Source organism: Hemibagrus wyckioides, linkage group LG21 (genome assembly GCF_019097595.1).
Source record: "Hemibagrus wyckioides isolate EC202008001 linkage group LG21, SWU_Hwy_1.0, whole genome shotgun sequence".
Lineage (NCBI taxonomy): Eukaryota > Metazoa > Chordata > Actinopteri > Siluriformes > Bagridae > Hemibagrus > Hemibagrus wyckioides.
The window spans coordinates 18,241,235-18,261,803 of record NC_080730.1 but is presented as its reverse complement, the minus strand read 5'-3'; positions in this window follow the sequence as shown (position 1 = coordinate 18,261,803).

Sequence of the window (20,569 nt, the reverse complement as noted above, 5' to 3'; positions counted from 1 at the left end):
CTCCACACCACACCACACTACACCAACTACACCACTCCACTCCACACCAATCCACACCAACTACACCACTCCACTCCACTCCACACCAATCCACACCAACTACACCACTCCACTCCACACCAATCCACACCAACTACACCAACTACACCACACTACACCACTCCACTCCACTCCACACCAATCCACACCAACTACACCAACTACACCACTCCACACCAATCCACACCAACTACACCACTCTACACCACTCCACACCAATCCACACCAACTACACCAACTACACCACTCCACACCAACTACACCACTCCACTCCACTCCACACCAATCCACACCAACTACACCACACTACACCACTCCACACCAATCCACACCAACTACACCACTCCACACCACACCAATCCACACCAACTACACCACACTACACCACTCCACTCCACTCCACACCAATCCACACCACACTACACCAACTACACCACTCCACTCCACACCAATCCACACCACTCCACTCCACTCCACACCAATCCACACCAACTACACCAACTACACCACACTACACCACTCCACTCCACACCAATCCACACCAACTACACCACTCCACTCCACACCAATCCACACCACACTACACCACTCCACTCCACACCAATCCACACCACTCCACACTACACTACACTACACCACACTACACCACACTACACCACTCCACTCCACTCCACCAGTCCACCACACTACATCCTCCACTCCACCACACCACACCACACTACACCACTCCACTCCACTCCACACCACACCTCACTACACCACTCCACACCAATCCACACCACACTACACCAACTACACCACACTACACCACTCCACTCCACTCCACACCAATCCACACCACTCCACACCACACCACACTACTACTCCACTCACCACACTACACCACTCCACTCCACACCAATCCACACCAACTACACCACTCCACTCCACACCAATCCACACCCAACTACACCACTCCACACCAATCCACACCAACACCAGTCTACACCACTCCACTCCACACCAATCCACACCACACTACACCACTCCACTCCACACCAATCCACACCACACTACACCACTCCACTCCACTCCACACCAATCCACACCAAACTACACCACACTACACCACACTACACCACACCACTCCACTCCACACTAATCCACACCACACTACACCCAACTACACCACTCCACACCACTCCACACTACACCACACCACACTACACCACTCCACTCCACACCACACTACACCACACTACACCACTCCACTCCACACCACACTACACCACTCCACACCACACTACACCACTCCACTCCACTCCACTCCACACCACACTACACCACTCCACTCCACTCCACACCACACTACACCACACTACACCACTCCACACCACACTACACCACTCCACACCACTCCACTCCACACCACACTACACCACTCTACACCACTCCACACCACACTACACCACTCCACACTACACCACTCCACACCACTCCACACACACCACTCCACACCACTCCACACCACTCCACACCACATCAATCCACTCCACACTAATTCACACCACACTACATCCTCCACACCACTCCACTCCACACCAATTCACACCACTCCACCACATCACATCAATCCACACCACACTACATCACTCCACACCACTCCACTCCACACCAATTCACACCACTCCACACCACATCACATCAATCCACACCACACTACATCACTCCACACCACTCCACTCCACACCAATTCACACCACTCCACACCACATCACATCAATCCACACCACACTACATCACTCCACTCCACACCAATCCACACCAACTACACCACTCCACTCCACACCAATCCACACCAACTACACCACTCCACTCCACTCCACACCACACTACACCACTCCACTCCAATCCACACCAACTACACCACTCCACTCCACACCAGTCCACACCACACCACTCCACTCCACTCCACTCCACACCAGTCCACACCACACTACACCACTCCACTCCACTCCACACCAATCCACACCAACTACACCACTCCACTCCACACCAATCCACACCAACTACACCACTCCACTCCACACCAATCCACACCAACTACACCACTCCACTCCACACCAATCCACACCACACCACACCACACTACACCACTCCACTCCAATCCACACCACACTACACCACTCCACACCACACCACTCCACTCCACACCACACCACACCACACTACACTACACCACTCCACACCACACCACACCACACCACACCACACCACACTACACCACTCCACTCCACACCACACCAATCCACACCAACTACACCACTCCACACCACTCCACTCCACTCCACACCACACCACACTACTCCACTCCACACCACACTACACCACTCCACTCCACACTACACTACACTACACTACACTACACCACTCCACTCCACTCCACTCCACTCCACTCCACTCCACTCCACTCCACACCAGTCCACACCACACTACATCACTCCACTCCACTCCACACCACACCACACCACACCTCACTACACCACTCCACACCACTCCACACCACACCACACCACACTACACCACTCCACACCACTCCACACCACTCCACACCACACCACACCACACCACACCACACTACTCCACTCCACACCACTCCACACCACACCACACCACACCACTCCACTCCACTCCACTCCACTCAACACCACACCACACCACACTACACCACTCCACTCCACTCCACACCAGTCCACTCCACTCCACTCAACACCACACCACACCACACTACACCACTCCACTCCACTCCACTCCACACCAGTCCACACCACACCACTCCACTCCACTCCACACCACACTACACCACTCTACACCACTCCACTCCACACCACACTACACCACTCCACTCCACTCCACACCACACTACACCACCCTACACCACTCCACTCCACACCACACTACACCACTCTACACCACTCCACTCCACACCACACTACACCACTCCACTCCACACTACACCACTCCACTCCACACCAGTCAACACTACACCACTCCAGTCCACACCACACCACACTACACCACTCCACTCCACACCAGTCCACACCACACTACACCACTCCACTCCACTCCACACCACACTACACCACTCCACACCACACTACACCACTCCACACCACTCCACTCCACTCCACTCCACACCACACTACACCACTCTACACCACTCCACACCACACTACACCACTCCACACTACACCACTCCACACCACTCCACACACACCACTCCACACCACTCCACACCACTCCACACCACATCAATCCACTCCACACTAATTCACACCACACTACATCACTCCACACCACTCCACTCCACACCAATTCACACCACTCCACACCACATCACATCAATCCACACCACACTACATCACTCCACACCACTCCACTCCACACCAATTCACACCACTCCACACCACATCACATCAATCCACACCACACTACATCACTCCACACCACTCCACACCAATTCACTCCACTCCAGACCACACCACATCAATCCACTCCACACTAATCCACACCACACTACATCACTCCACACCAATTCACACCACTCCACACCACACCACATCAATCCACACCACACTACATCACTCCACACCACTCCACTCCACTCCACTCCACACCAATTCACTCCACTCCACTCCAGACCACACCACATCAATCCACTCCACACTAATCCACACCACACTACATCACTCCACACCACTCCACTGCACACCAATTCACACCACTCCACTCCAGACCACACCACACCACTCCACTCCACACCAATCCACACCACACTACATCACTCCACTCCACATCAGTTCACTCCACACTAATCCCCATCACAGCACACCACACCAATCCACACAAATCCACATCACACCTATCCACACCACACCACACCTGTCCACACCACACCTATCCACACCACACCAATCCACACCACTCTACATCACACTACACCTATCCACACCACACCGATCCACACCACTCTATATCACACCACACCAATCCACTCCACACCAATCCACACCACTCTACATCACACCACACCAATCCACTCCACACCAATCCACTCCACACCAATCCAGTCCTCGTCCTCGGTAAAAGCCATGCGACTGCATTCGATTTGCCTTCAGCACTTATGCAGGAGAGACATTTAGGTTGTCATAACCTCGCAGCCCGTAGCCGCTTCGTGCGTCTCGTATACATCTCAGATCGTCCGTCTCCTCTAAACGCTCTCATTAGTTACCCCCGCTAGATATTTCAAACACTTCCACTTCTAAAATTCTCTATTACGTGGGTCACTCAGGGGTAATAAGGCTCGAATAAGTCTCGCCGCCTTCACCAGGACTCCGCTAAGGAAATAATTCCCTCCTGCTAAAATATCTGTCAGCGCTTTGATTGCGATTTAGAGGAGTTTCATTCACATGGACAACTACTTTTTTCTTTTTTTTCTCTGAAGAACTGCCTTCTCTCCCTCCCTTTCTCTCTCTCTCTCTCTCTCTCTCATTGTGATAATAATGAATGCACGATGACATGCCTTCGAGACAGAGATGGGAGTCCTGCCCTTGCAAATTTACCCACCGGTCCATCGCAATCCAAGAGGAAGGAAGAAAGGGATAAGAAGAGAAAGGGAGGAAATGAGGGAGAAAAAAAAGAAAGAGTGTAGAGAACGCCTGAGTCAGTGTCTCATCTCTTTCCAGAGATTAAAAACTCATCTCTCAGAGCAGCGCGGCGTTATTGGGGCTGATTTGCGCGGCCCTCCATGCAAATTGCGGCGTGATTAGTTGCGCTGTCAGCCCGGCGGAGGTGAGGACACTCTGTCCTGCTGTCCAATTACCACCACCGGTATTAGAGCCAGGAGTCTCCGTCTACACGCCCATGTCATTAAGGGACAGTGGAAAGGCTCACACACACACACTGGAGTTTTCCTACAGCACTCACAAGCAATCTAAATCTGATCTATATTTGATTCCCTGTTTCTTTCTTTGTTATTTTTTATATTATAAATATATATTTATAATCAGGTTTAGCTTAGGGACACTTTGATGCTAATTTGAATGTTTATTTCATAACCGTTTCAAATTATCACACAGCAATTAAGAACAACGCTGAACATCGTAGAAGCCACAAATCTCAAAATACTGATGGTTATATTTCCTGAAAAGATTTATCCTGTGAACATCTATCCACAGCTAGACGTCGAGAGAAAAACAAAATGATGAAAAATGGTGAAAATGTTGAGTAAATATTAAAAAAAGACCCTCAAATGATGAAAGAACAAAGCTGGAAAGATCCAGCTCCATTGCAAAGACATGACCAATCCTCACATGAATCCATTCTGCTTTCTGATCTCTCCTCTATATAGCAGCACCCAGGGTTCCTGAGCGATTCCGGTTCCTCTCAGGGTTTCTTAATATCATCATCACAGGGAGCTTCTGTTTTATGTCTCCTTTTAAACACACTTTTTAAATATGAATGGAATTTAATAAAAAAAAAAAATAATAATAATAATAATTAAAAAAGAGTGTGCCATGTACTGAACCCTGAGGTACACCTTCAGTAACAGTTACCTGCATAAATCTATTTATTTATAGAAATATGCAAATATATTTTATATATTTTATCTTCTAGTTTAAAATTTTTTATTTGAATTGTAGTTCTTACATTTTATAATCTAGTTCTACATTTTTATTTACATTTCATTTCTTATATTTTATTTTCTAGTTTTACATTTTTATTTAAATTGTTTTTTATATAATATATATATTTTATATTCTAGTTATATGTTTTTATTTGAATTGCAGTTCTTACATTTTATATTTTAGTTTTACATTTTTATTTAAATTTTTTCTTATTTAAGCCATTGTTCTGATATTTTATAATCTTGTCTACATTATGACCAACATCTTTGCAGCATCACGTGTTTGGAATAAACAGCTCTTTTCTTTGCAGTCATGGAAGGTTCTCCCAGTGTTTCCTGGGTTTCCTCTGGGTTCTCCGGTTTCCTTCCCATAGTCATGCATTGCAGGCTGACTGACATCTCTAAATACTCCATAGTGTCTGTGTGTGTGTGTGTGTACCCTGTGATGGTTTGCTACCCATCCATGGCGTCCCCCACCTCATGGATTCTTAATCCTTTCATACATCCTGTTTAATTCCATCTCATATTCCGAGCAGGCAGTGACATTCCAGGGAACGTTTAATACAAATCTCTGAAAGAGAAGCGTGGATGTTAACGTGCGACCGAAACAGGAAGTGATAATCCCCGGAATATTTTAACGGCTCGCCGTTTCATTAATACACAGTGGCCTACTCGGCGTTTAATGAGCGCCTGTAGCCGAGCGGCAGGCAGAAGAGACGAGACTTGATATTCATCTCAGCTTGTTTTCTCATTAACCTTAAATTATGCAAGTTAATGCAGTTCAAACTGTACTTTGTGCTCAATGCGTTTTCTTTTTTTTCTTTTTTTTCTTTTTTTTTGGGGGGGGGTGGAAGGAAAGGCGTCTGTGGAGCCATTAGTCCTTCCCAGGAGGGTTGTGTCCGTTTCTGTATATTCACTATGTATTCACTTTTAATGAGTGAACAGGCCCTTCCAGGCCAAGCCTCAGTGACACACACACACACACACGTTCTCTGAGTACATGCAAGTTTGTTGGCAATATTCACAGGTCAGCAACACATGCACAAGGTCATATGAACTGCAGATTGTGAATAAATCTCTCTCTCTCTCTCTCTCTCCCCCCCCATCAGCACCGGAATGGAAACCCGACTCCAATTAGGACTGGGGCGATCACGTTAATAAATGCCCGAGGGTTCTCCTTTAATAAGCCAGTTTGTTTATCTCCTCTGTCGCTGTCCTGATCTGATCAATAAGGATTAGTATTTCACCCAGAATCGCATGTCTGCCGCTGTGTTTTACAAGGACAAACATTTTCCAAGCCTCTTCTCACTTCTGCTCCATTCCTGTTTTCTCTTTTCCCCCCGTCTTCCATGCACAGGAATCTGCAGGACCTGCAGAGCGAATGTGAAAAGAGACAGATTGTAAACTGCTGATGTGACTGCTGCACCGAGCGACACGTTTGACTTTGTTTTAACGATCTATATATATCGCTCCAATGGCCGTCTGTCACCTCCCTCACTTTCTCTTTAATGGAACGTCCCACAACTGTCACACTGTCTGCTGAAAGAAAAAGAAATCTTCGAGCACAAACGTCTGCATATCTTTAAACAGATGGTTTCATTGTAAGAGAACTCAGAAACTGTTTTTATTTATTTGTTTTTAATTGAAGTTTTTTTTTTATTAAATTCTACTTTCCACTTTTTACATTTTTTAAAAATTATTAATTAAATTAATTATTAGTTATTTTAAAATCTATCTAGCTATTTTCTTCCACTCGAAAATGGCTTTTATTTTTTTTTTCATTTTTTTTTTGCAAAAGTACATCCTTTGATATTTCATTAAATGATATTAATATATTAATTAGCATTGCTACATTCTTTTAAAGTAATTTTCTTTACCCATTTTAGTATTCATTTAATTTTTTTTTTTTGTATTTTTAATGCATGTTTTATGCACAGAAATATATGCATTTATATGTATATGTGGTGTATATTTATATACAACAATTTTTTCTTTCTTTCTTTCTTTTTATTTATTTATTTATTTATTTATTTATTTATTTATTTATTTATTTATTTATTTGTCATTTTCACTGTTTGTAATTTATTTTTAAATCTAAATCTTTGTCTAAATCTTTAAATCTTTGTCTCAATTTCCAGCTCTGTGAAAGGTCAGTATTTTATTTATTTATTTTTTTAGGTTTTCCACCATCCCTTATCTCTCTCTCTTTTAACTGTCTGAAGGTTCGAATTTGAGAGTATTTAAGACCATAACATAATTTGGCAGGAAAAAATTCAGCTCAGTTTTCCAAAGCGCCAAAGCTTCAACAGAATAGCAAATATACTAAATTACAATAATAAAAAAAATATAAATAAATTGATTTTGTCATCAGCCCTTTTATGGAGTATGTGCTGTGATTGTTCATTTTTTGTTAAATCTAACTATCCTTTAAAGGCTGATAAACTAAACAATCCACTTTATTCATGCTTTTTACACGTGTGACTTTATTTCACGTCTCGGTCATGCTGCTAACGTGTGGTGGTTCAGCCCAAACGGAGATCAGGTCTAAGGAGCGTGTCACTCTGTGTGATCTGGCACTGATCTACACGCTGGGCTGGAAAGAAATCAGCCTCAGGCTCACTTCTCTCTATTGCAGTTCAATTAAAAATAAATAAATAAAAATAAAACAATCACTTTTGTTAGCATCAGATATTGGAATCTTTTCACCCAACGTGAGAGTGTTACACACACTGATGTCTTTTTATCCTTGGAACACTTGTAGCCCCGCGAGTTCCTTCACAGCCTGCCACGCCTCTCCAGCCCTTCAGCGCTTGCCGTTTTTTGTTCCTTCTCTCTTTCATCTCTCCATCGCCCTGCCCTTCTGCTCTGCACACGATGTGCCATCAAATATTAATGAAAGACAACTTCTGAACACGGTAATTAGACGCACTAATTCCGCAGCTCTCCCTCAGCACTCTTTAGCAATATGGTGGAATGAAAGCGACGCCAAGCGCCACCAGCTCTCCGAGTCGGCTCCTGACTGACAGCTAAATGGGGTTCGTGTTTGGATTTTTTTGTTTATTTTTGGATTTTTATTGTTGGAAAAGGCGTGTATTTTCCCCAGATCTCAAATCTGCTGATGAATCTAGACAGAAAAATGACCTCTGTTAAACACACACACACACACCCTTCACTGTGTGTCTGTTTTCACACTCACTGTGGAATCCTTTGGTATTAATTACTCGCCAATTACTTAAACAAATACGCCACATTAAGTGTCTAATTTAGTCACTAATTTAACTGCAAGCATCAAACCAGAAACGAATGTCCGCTCCTCTCTCTCTCTGTCTGTCTCTTTCTTTCTTTCTTCATCAAACTAGAAACAAGTGTCAGCTCGTCTCTCTCTCTCTCTCTCTCTCTTCATAAAACCAGAAACGAGTGTCAGCTTGTCTCTCTCTCTCTCTCTCTCTCTCTCTCTTCATAAAACCAGAAACGAGTGTCAGCTCGTAAGTGTCTAGTCTGGACTGTCTTTCTCTTTCTTTCTTCATCAAACCAGAAACGAGTGTCAGCTCTCTCTAATGAGTGTCCGGTTGTCTCTCTATCTCTCCCTTTCTCTTTCTCTCTCTTTTTCTTTGTGTCTCTCTCCATCAAACTATAAGCGAGTGTCCGGTCATGTCTCTCTCTCTCTCTCTCTCTCTCTTTCTCTTGCTCTTTTCCTTTCTCTTTCTCTCTCTATCTCTTTATCAAATCAGATATGTTACTTTCTTTCTTTCTCTCTCTCTCTCCAGTTGTTTGGGTTCCATGCTACCCTTCACTTGGCTCACACACCTGAGGCCTGCAGTAAACGAGTGTGTCATTAACGGCTCTCTAACCCTCACAGTGTGCATATGTTCCCATAACCACTCATAACAGAACGCAAAAAAAAATGAACAACATCTCTTTCCTGTGCATCTGTTGAGTGAGCAGCGGCACAGGGAGGCATTTTATCAAGCGATTACACCGTTGGCCGAGCTTCTCAGCCGTCGACTCGCTCCATTGCGGTATTTTCGGGCAGGACGATGGAGTGTGAGATGGGAATGGATGTTCAGACAGGGATCGTAAAGCAGGAGGCGAGGGAGGGAGCGAGGGAGGAGAGTGAAAGCGAGAGCCACCGTTGTTGGAAAAAAAAACCCATGTTGGAGGCTAGTGCGCTAATTAGGATGCATGAATTATTCAAATGAGTCAGAAGTAATTAACATTCTGTCAGCAACTGCAGAGACGCGGCCTGTCGCAGGGTGGAACGCCGCCACCGAGGGAAGGAGGTTTCAACAGAAACTGTCTCAAGATGAAGACGAGTTAGAGTTTAAAACGCAGATCAATCAACACGTCCGATCCGGAAAAGTTGCAGCGGAGCAGAAGGAGCTGGAACTTCATGAAGGTTTTACCTGAGCATGAAGATTCACAACGTTTTTCGTAAAAACACGTCGAACAAAACTCGATCGTTTACAAATTGTGACGTGAATAGAGGAGTGAATTTAAACGGAAGATGAAGAGTGGCTCGGGAACTTCATAAATATTGTCTTGATCTGTTTAAGCACAGCGCTCTTCAGCTCCTGGTTTTGATTGGTGTTGATTCGTTTTCTAGAAATCTGCAGCTTCAGTCTACTATCGTTAGCAGATTGCTGTGTTTCCAGAGGAATTAAACACTTTTTTATCAGAAAGTAGTCCGCTTCATCACACCATCTGTTGATGATTTTCCACATCCCCAAGTCTCTATTATACCGTACACTTCCCTCCAAAACTATTGGAACGAGTCATTAGTTTCCACAAACCGGTGAAGACGTTCGGTATCGACATCCAAACATGGAGGAAAAAAAAAAAAATAGAGGTTTCAAGGTAGTGAGAGGAAAGTTTCATACATTCTCTTTTCACATGTAGATGTGTTAAACAGCAAAAAAAAACAAAAAAACATTTGTATCTGATTTTCCAGTGAGCAAAAGTATCGGAACGGACTGGTCTTGAAGTCGTGTTTGTTTGCGTAGCTCTTGCTTGCATTGACCTTCGTCTGTGATGCTTTTTTTTTTTCTTTTCACTGCAGCCTCTTCCTGTTGTCTGATTCAAGGTTTGTTTTTTTTTTTCCTCATTCAGGGTTTGTTTCCTCTTTAGGAGTTGAAATGCTGCTCGGCTGAATCGACAGAGTGGTAAGGGATGACCAATTCCAGTGCTTCTGTCTCTTTACTCATTTCACTTGCTGTACCTTTATGAACACGAACAAACATCTGGCTGGTGTGTGAATGTGAACAGAACAAGTATAGATTTAATAGATCGATATTGATAACTAATCAATAAAAAGGAAGAAGGTCGAACATTGAAACAAAAAAAAAAAACATTGTAAATGCAGTGTCCTGTCTGAGTGGAAAGTTTTAGATCCATGTTACTATACAGAATGTGCGGAAATAACTGTAACGACACACACACACACACACACACACACACACACACACTGACGTTGGTGTGACGTAGATGTTTAGACCCTGGTACTGTGTCTGAATTGCTGTTTCATCAGCACGCTGGTCTCATATTTCAGCTCCACCTTTAACTTCATCATAAACGCAGTTAAATGGTGCTTAGCCTCCTGTTGAACCCCACCCCCCCAAAACACACACTTTCATTCTCTTTCCCTATCTGACTCTGACTCTGAGGTGGAGGCTGAGATGGAGGTTGAGGTGATGTCCTGGCCCTGGTGCTGTACTGCTGGAGGACGATGGAGAGGAAACACCTGCAATGTGGCTTTTACACGACAAACACTGATGGTTCATTTAATATTAACACACCCACACACACATACTCTCTCTTTCACACACACACACACACTCTCTCTCTCACCCACACACACACACTCTCTCTTTCACACCCACACACACATACTCTCTCTTTCACACACTCTCTCTCTCTCTCTCTCTCGCTCTATCTGTGTCTGTCTGTCTGTCTGTCTCTCTCTCTCTCTCGCTCTCTCTCGCTCTATCTGTGTCTGTCTGTCTGTCTGTCTCTCTCTCTCTCTCTCTCTCTCTCTCTCTCGCTCTCGCTCTCGCTCTCGCTCTCTCTCGCTCTATCTGTGTCTGTCTGTCTCTCTCTCTCTCGCTCTCGCTCTCTCTCGCTCTATCTCTGTCTGTCTGTCTGTCTGTCTGTCTGTCTGTCTGTCTGTCTCTCTCTCTCTCTCTCTCTCTCTCTCTCTCTCTCTCTCGCTCTCGCTCTCGCTCTCTCTCGCTCTATCTGTGTCTGTCTGTCTCTCTCTCTCTCGCTCTCGCTCTCTCTCGCTCTATCTCTGTCTGTCTGTCTGTCTGTCTGTCTGTCTCTCTCTCTGTGGAATTCAGGCTCTGTGTGTCAGAGAGTGGAGGCTGCAGGACCTCGGCTTTCATCCTTGACTTTGGTGTAGATTTAACCTTCGGGCAAAGCTTCTGTGGTTTTCATGCAGTGCTCTACATCTCTCGAGACCCGTCTGAAACACACACACACACACACACACACACACACACACACTGATGTCCTGTCATGCATGTGTGTTCTTCTCTACTAAACGTGTGTGGGTGTGAGTGTGTGTGTGTGTGTGTGTGTGTGAGTGGGTGTGGGTGTGTGTTTTATGGTAATGTCAGAGTTTCTCTTGCTCTTTTCTCAAATTCTCCAAAGGCATCACAACCTGATCGTTTCTATAGTAACCACCTACAAAGAGGCTTCAGACATGTGGAGGTACTTTGTGGTGAACTTTTCTGTGGTGTTTAGGTGGAAGGAGTCTCCAGTTTCAGTGTTTAAAGTCTTCAGACATTCTGAATGATTTTTTTGTTGTTGATTATTTTCCCGTAATTTTCCGTGCCTCAGGTGTTTTTTTTTTCCCCCTGGCGCATTCCTCCTGCATGCTCATCCCTCTACTTCCTGTTCTCTTCTTTATATGAAAGAGGAATCTGCTCTTTAGAGAAGATTAAACACAGGGCTTCAGCGCCGAGTTTCCAGTCAGAGCACACAACCCCGATGTGTCTCACTGTCACACCACTCTGGTTTCAGGCGCTTTGCCAGTTGTGCCAGTTGCTTCCTTTCTCATTACCACCAGTGGAAAAAAAAAAAAAGAGGAGTGAAAGGAATTACACTGTCAGTGTTCACTCACGTTCCTGCAAAAACACAACCTCATCTAACCTGCATCCAGACGTTCAGGGTCATTTCACTCACCGTCAACCTGCCATGTCTGATGAGGGTTCAGCTTCCTCTTCCTCTCCCTCTCTCTCTCCCTCTCTCTCTCTCTCTCTCTCTCTCTGTGTACACTCTCTCTGTCTGTCTCTCATTCTCTCTCTCTCTATCACGCTTTCTGTCTGTCTGTCTGTCTCTCTCTCTCATTTGCTCTCTCTCTCTCTCTCTCTCCCCCTCTGTATCCCCCCTCTCTTTCTCTCATTCTCTCTCTCTCTATCACTGTCTCTCTCTGTGTCCCTCATTCTCTCTCTATCACTTTATCACTCATTCTCTCTCTCTCTCTCTCTCTCTCTCTCTCTCTCTCTCTCCCTCTCCCTATCACTCATTCTCTCTCTCTCTCTCTCTCTCTCTCTCTCACATGGCTAGTGGGTGATTGATGAGAGGCTCATCCTTGTGTATTCCTCTGTTTCTCTCTCATTCCCGCACCCTGACAGCTCCATCACCCCGCAGACATTCAGGATCATTTGAGCCGTTTCCTCATTTGCAGGGAGGAAGACATCCGCGGCGGCGCCCGGCGCCATCACGGAGAAGCGGAGCGCAGGACGACATCGCACACCGTGAAAATGTCACCGTTCATTAGGAACCTTATGAAACAAAATGCTTGTAAAAATGTAATGCAAACGCAAGGCACCTACTGTTGACATTCTCTCACCAGAGATTCCGCTTGACTTTCTATAGCCGGAACTTTTAGCTGGAGGAATCGATTTTATCGTATTATCGCCATTTTGTACATTTAAAGGAGCTGTTTGTGATTATTTTATTTTATTTTATTTTATTTTATTTTATTTTATTTTATTTTATTTTATTCCATTTATTTATTCTATTTATTCATTTATTTTTTGGAGTCAGGAGAAATGAAAACAATGACAAATCGGGCTTCACAGGATGGAGGTGGACCTCATTTCTGGCCCAGAAAAATGCAATCGCTGTCCACAAAAACAAACCCATTACAAATCAGTATAGTGACTGGTTGTTTTCCGGTGTTGTCTTTAAATTTATATCATTATTACAGGCATAGGGTCACTTTTAAATATTACTATTGGCAGCTTTAAGTTTTTCTGAACATTTTAGAGATTTAGCCACTTCAGTATAGAAATAAATCAGGCCCAGATCATCCAACTGACTCTGGCTTAAAGCTTCGTGGGGAAAAATGGAAAATCCAGTGTGTTTTAATCCCACAATGCACCGGGGCAGATAGAGTATCTTAAATAACGTATCCTAGTTTGCTTGAACTGATTCTCCTTCACTTTTCTAAGGAACGGATCATGTCACCATGGCAACAAACGTCTCCGTGGACCTTTTTACAAAAGCGTAAGGATCAGACGAATCGTGTTAAGTCGTTTCTATAGTAACCCCTGTTCGGTTTGTAGCTCAGTTATCAGAGTCGTGTAGGAAATCGCTTCAGTCGTCACGTCACCAGGCGTGTGGAGTGCTCCCAGTTTTCCGATCTATGGAATTTAATTCCGTTCCTCTACAAGCGTATTAGTCTTTATCCACACTCTTGGCTGCTTTGCTATGTCATTAAACGTAGTCTAAAACTAGCAAAAAGATATATATGTATGTATCTGAGATGAAAAGGTGTTGATTATTTAGGAATAAATGACAAGCAGGGAAAGCTGAAACCCGGGCAGAATTGCATGCGATGAGAGGAAAAAGTCCATCAGAGGCTCCACGAGGCACTTGATCTCCCAGTTAATGTGTTTGGGTGCAATTAGCAGCATTAGTGTCTTCTGAAATCACCCCCTAACCGCTTTAAGACATAATTACCATCCTTCTCACGCTAGAGGCTGAAAGAAAAGAATAATAGTCTGGCAGTTTGCAAGTGTATCGTCAGCGAACAACCTCATTATGGTGGCTGCTTATGGGTCCGTCGCCCCGTGGCGAGCTTTTTTAAAACGGAGGAAATCTAACACTCCGTTAGAGTGCGCTTTCTTCCGGCGTCCATTTTTCATCGGATCTTCACAGCGAGGCTGGACCTCAAGCAGAATCTCTCTAATTATCTCGTGTCCCCTTTTTTGCTCAGCTCGGAAAATACGCAGCAGCACCGCGAGCGCTCTGTTCCCTGTTCTCCCCGCGGCAGACGCAGCATATGCCAGTCAATATAGCAGCACGATTCCTCCTCATCAGAGCCAGGCGCTGGCTAATTACCCAAACCAACTGGAACCGGCACGCGGAATGAGCTTTAATTAAGAAACGGGAAATTTCCAACCTCATCAGGTTTCGCTCGCTCTCTCGATCCCTCCGTCTGCCTGATAGACTTGGAGTGCTGCTGCTCCATTATTCCCTGGGAAGACTTCCGATTTTTTTCTGGATAATTTTCGATCAGATGGATGGAAGCGCGGAGTGAATGTTTGCGGCAGGAAGGAGGGAGCAGGTGACGGCGTTGTTTGGGGCCTTGTTGTTGGAAATGGTTGAGGGTTTTTTTTTCTGGCCTTATCTGATAGCATCTGTTATGCTTTGCTAATGAACTTGATATTAGCTTGAAGCACTTGTCCAGGATGGCTAATGGAACAAGAGTGGACGTGAAGGCATTTACACACACACACACACACACACACACACACACACACACACACATGCTTTGTAAATATAATTAGTCAGGAAGCACGAGCCTGTCCCGGACACGCCTGAAAGCTTCAGAGGTGAGAGCGTCATGGCAACAGCTCTTTAAAATCCAGAGTGAAATATTATTCTGAGCCGTCCCTCATCAGTGGGGTTGTACCCTCGAGGGTTCCCTTTAAGGTTCTCCATAGAACCCTGCAACAAAGTGTTCACCAACAGAGACGGCTCCAAATAAATCCCTGATTATTCAGTGTTTTGTTTTGTACCACAGCAGTACGGCACAGTTCCCTGATTCACACTGAAGATAAATGTTTCTGTAAGTATTCAGGAGTTAAAGAACGGTAGCTGGGTCCCAAATTATGTACTATAGTGTACACTACACACTTACACTACACACTTACACTGCACACTTACACTACACACTTACACTACACACTTACACTACACACTTACACTACACACTTACACTGCACACTTACACTACACACTTACACTACACACTTACACTACACACTTACACTACACACACTGCACACTTACACTGCACACTTACACTACACACTTACACTGCACACTTACACTGCACACTTACACTACACACACTGCACACTTACACTGCACACTTACACTACACACTTACACTACACACTTACACTGCACACTTACACTGCACACTTACACTGCACACTTACACTGCACACTTACACTACACACTTACACTGCACACTTACACTGCACACTTACACTACACACTTACACTACACACTTACACTACACACTTACACTACACACTTACACTACACACTTACACTACACACACTGCACACTTACACTGCACACTTACACTGCACACTTACACTACACACTTACACTACACACTTACACTGCACACTTACACTGCACACTTACACTGCACACTTACACTGCACACTTACACTACACACTTACACTGCACACTTACACTGCACACTTACACTACACACTTACACTGCACACTTACACTGCACACTTACACTGCACACTTACACTACACACTTACACTACACACTTACACTACACACTTACACTGCACACTTACACTACACACTTACACTACACACTTACACTGCACACTTACACTGCACACTTACACTGCACACTTACACTGCACACTTACACTACACACTTACACTACACACTTACACTGCACACTTACACTACACACTTACACTGCACACTTACACTGCACACTTACACTACACACTTACACTGCACACTTACACTACACACTTACACTGCACACTTACACTGCACACTTACACTACACACTTACACTGCACACTTACACTGCACACTTACACTGCACACTTACACTGCACACTTACACTGCACACTTACACTGCACACTTACACTGCACACTTACACTACACACTTACACTGCACACTTACACTACACACTTACACTACACACTTACACTGCACACTTACACTGCACACTTACACTACACACTTACACTGCACACTTACACTGCACACTTACACTACACACTTACACTGCACACTTACACTACACACTTACACTGCACACTTACACTGCACACTTACACTACACACTTACACTGCACACTTACACTGCACACTTACACTGCACACTTACACTGCACACTTACACTACACACTTACACTGCACACTTACACTGCACACTTACACTACACACTTACACTGCACACTTACACTGCACACTTACACTGCACACTTACACTGCACACTTACACTGCACACTTACACTGCACACTTACACTACACACTTACACTGCACACTTACACTGCACACTTACACTGCACACTTACACTGCACACTTACACTACACACTTACACTGCACACTTACACTGCACACTTACACTACACACTTACACTGCACACTTACACTGCACACTTACACTGCACACTTACACTGCACACTTACACTGCACACTTACACTGCACACTTACACTGCACACTTACACTACACACTTACACTGCACACTTACACTACACACTTACACTACACACTTACACTGCACACTTACACTGCACACTTACACTACACACTTACACTACACACTTACACTACACACTTACACTACACACTTACACTGCACACTTACACTGCACACTTACACTACACACTTACACTACACACTTACACTGCACACTTACACTGCACACTTACACTGCACACTTACACTACACACTTACACTGCACACTTACACTACACACTTACACTGCACACTTACACTGCACACTTACACTGCACACTTACACTACACACTTACACTGCACACTTACACTGCACACTTACACTACACACTTACACTACACTGTGTGTGTGTGTTTTTACACTCTGTGTCCCAGGCGATGGCAAAGAGACATTATTTAAAATGAAATCACCCAGAGTGATTTAAAATACGCTTTTGAGACGTCTCGTCCAGCGGCGTGTCGGCCATCTTGAATTTTTTCCTCATTTTGTGTCAGCACATGGTAGCCCTGCCCCTTTTTCGCTACATAAGCAAAGCTGTGAGTATTGAGTGCACCAACATTCAACACTTCATTGTTCCCGCTTCAATAAGTGCATCATCCAGGTTCTCGAGGTGATCTTCTTCTTCTTCTTCTTCTTCCTCCTCTTCTGCTTAATATTATTCCTTTTCTTCTTCTTCTTCTTCTTCTTCTTCTTCTTCTTCTTCTTCCTCTACTTCCTCTTCCTTTTCTTCTTCTTCTTCTTCTTCTTCTTCTTCTTCTTCTTCTTCTTGTCTCTCTTCTTCTTCTTCTTCTTCTTGTCTCTCTTCTTCTTCTTCTTCTTCTTCTTGTTTCTCTTCTTCTTCTTCTTCTTGTTTCTCTTCCTCTTCTTCCTCTTGTTTCTCTTCCTCTTCTTCCTCTCCTTCTTTTTCCTCTAGTTTCTCTTCTTCTTCTTCTTCTTCTTCTTCTTTTTCTTCTTCTTCATCTTCTTCTTCCTCTTCTTCTTATTATTCCTCTTCATCTTCATCTTATTCCTCCACCTCTTCTTCTTCTTCCTCTTCTGCTTAATATTATTCCTCTTCTTCTTCTTCTTCTTCTTCTTCTTTTTCTTCCTCTTCCTCTTCTTTCTCTTCCTCTTCTTCTTCTTTTTTCTCTTCTTCTTCTTCTTCCTCCTCTTCTGCTTAATATTATTCCTTTTCTTCTTCTTCTTCTTCTTCTTCTTCTTCTTCTTCTACTTCTTCTTCCTCTACTTCCTCTTCCTTTTCTTCTTCTTCTTCTTCTTCTTCTTCTTCTTCTTCTTCTTCTTCTTCTTCTTGTCTCTCTTCTTCTTCTTCTTCTTCTTGTCTCTCTTCTTCTTCTTCTTCTTCTTCCTCTACTTCCTCTTCCTTTTCATCTTCTTCTTCTTGTGAAATTGTGCCCACCTCAGGTCTGAAAGGAACGCACACGTCACTGTATTGTAAGTTAACAAACGGTCCATTTATAACGTTATGCATTTAACCAGAGCTGCTGCTACAGAATATGACTCGACACTTCCTGACCAATCAGATTTGAGAATTTTCTGTAAGAATTCGACTCGTCTATGAGCACATGATATGATAACTGCTCTGTCGAGGCACTGAAACCATGCTGCATCTGACAGGAAGTTATTTTATTTGCACCCCCATGAGCCTTGTCAGTTTGTTTGTCCAACCTCTAAGTGTGTAACTGTGCCAGCTGTGTGTGTGTGTGTGTGTGTGTGCATACCTGCCATCTCTCTCTGTCTCTCTCTCTGTCCCTCTCTCTCTCTCTCTGTCTCTCTCCTCATCATCCACTCTCGCCATATGGCGCTGGTGAAGCCACGTCCCGGTTGAGTTTTTTTTCTCCAGGAAGCCGGACGGATCGCGGGCCATCAGGAGTCAGCGCTCTGCTCTCCGCTGACCCCTGCTTTGATTTCCAATATGTCCTACCACGCAGACAGATGGCGGCGGAGTAAACGTTTCCTCGGCCGGGCGCAGCGGGCGCACAGGGTCCAGCTCGGGCACAAATTGGAGGATAATCTAATAGAATATTTGATTCGCTTCTGCTGGGCAGGAACAGGGAAGAGGGCCACGGTTAATGTCATGGTGTTTGACCGGCGGTCTGTCCCTCTTCTCTCCTTCAAACTCTTTCTCTCTCTCTCTCTCTCACACACACACACACACACACACACACACACACACACATATACACACACACACACACTTACTTTCTATCTCCTCTTTTAGTCCCGTCCTCTCCTTGATGACTCCTTTAGACTGTGTATCAGTCCTGTACTTGCTGTTTCTCTCAATCTTTCCCTCTCACCACTTCATCTCCATCTCCTCTTAACTTCTCTAGTTCATGTGTCTCTTTTCATCTCATCCTCCATCTCTTGGATTTACATGAACACCTACACGATGTTTGCCACTTTATTTACTCCGGGTCTCTTTATCGTCCGTCTGGTTTAGTCCCTGAACTTCATCTGCATCTTCATCATCGTGTCTCTCTTTCTCCAACGTTTTCTCAAAATAGATTTTCCCTGACAAAGTTTTATTTTTATTTTTTTTATTTCAAGTAATTTCATGGAATTTCTGGTCTTACAGCTGCTCTATAATCTAATATTCTTAGTGAGAAACACCTACTGTAGATAACATACCCTTTAGTAAATGATGTTTATATAAATAAATAATAAAAAATATATCTCATTGTTTCATTGATTGAGGCCCATAGTTGAAACTTTTTATTTATTTATTTGATTGAATTTTATTTTATTTTATTTATTTTTGTCTCTTTCAGTCTTTATCCCAATCTGTGTTCAGGTTACAAACTCTTTCTTTCATTCACAGACACACTGAGACATAAACACACCTCTTTTTCTCTCTTTATGTTCCATACATTCTTTCTACACACACACACACACACACACACACACACACACACACACACACACGCACAGACACACACACACTCCCTCTCTCTGTCTCTTATCTTATAACCTCCTGAAATCATCTCCTCTCACTCAGTAAAAGACAGTTGGGCAGCCCTGCTAACAGTGTGACAAATATTTCCTCCACTGATGCCATTTTTCCAGTGTGTATGTATATGTGTGTGTGTGTGTGTGTGTGTGTG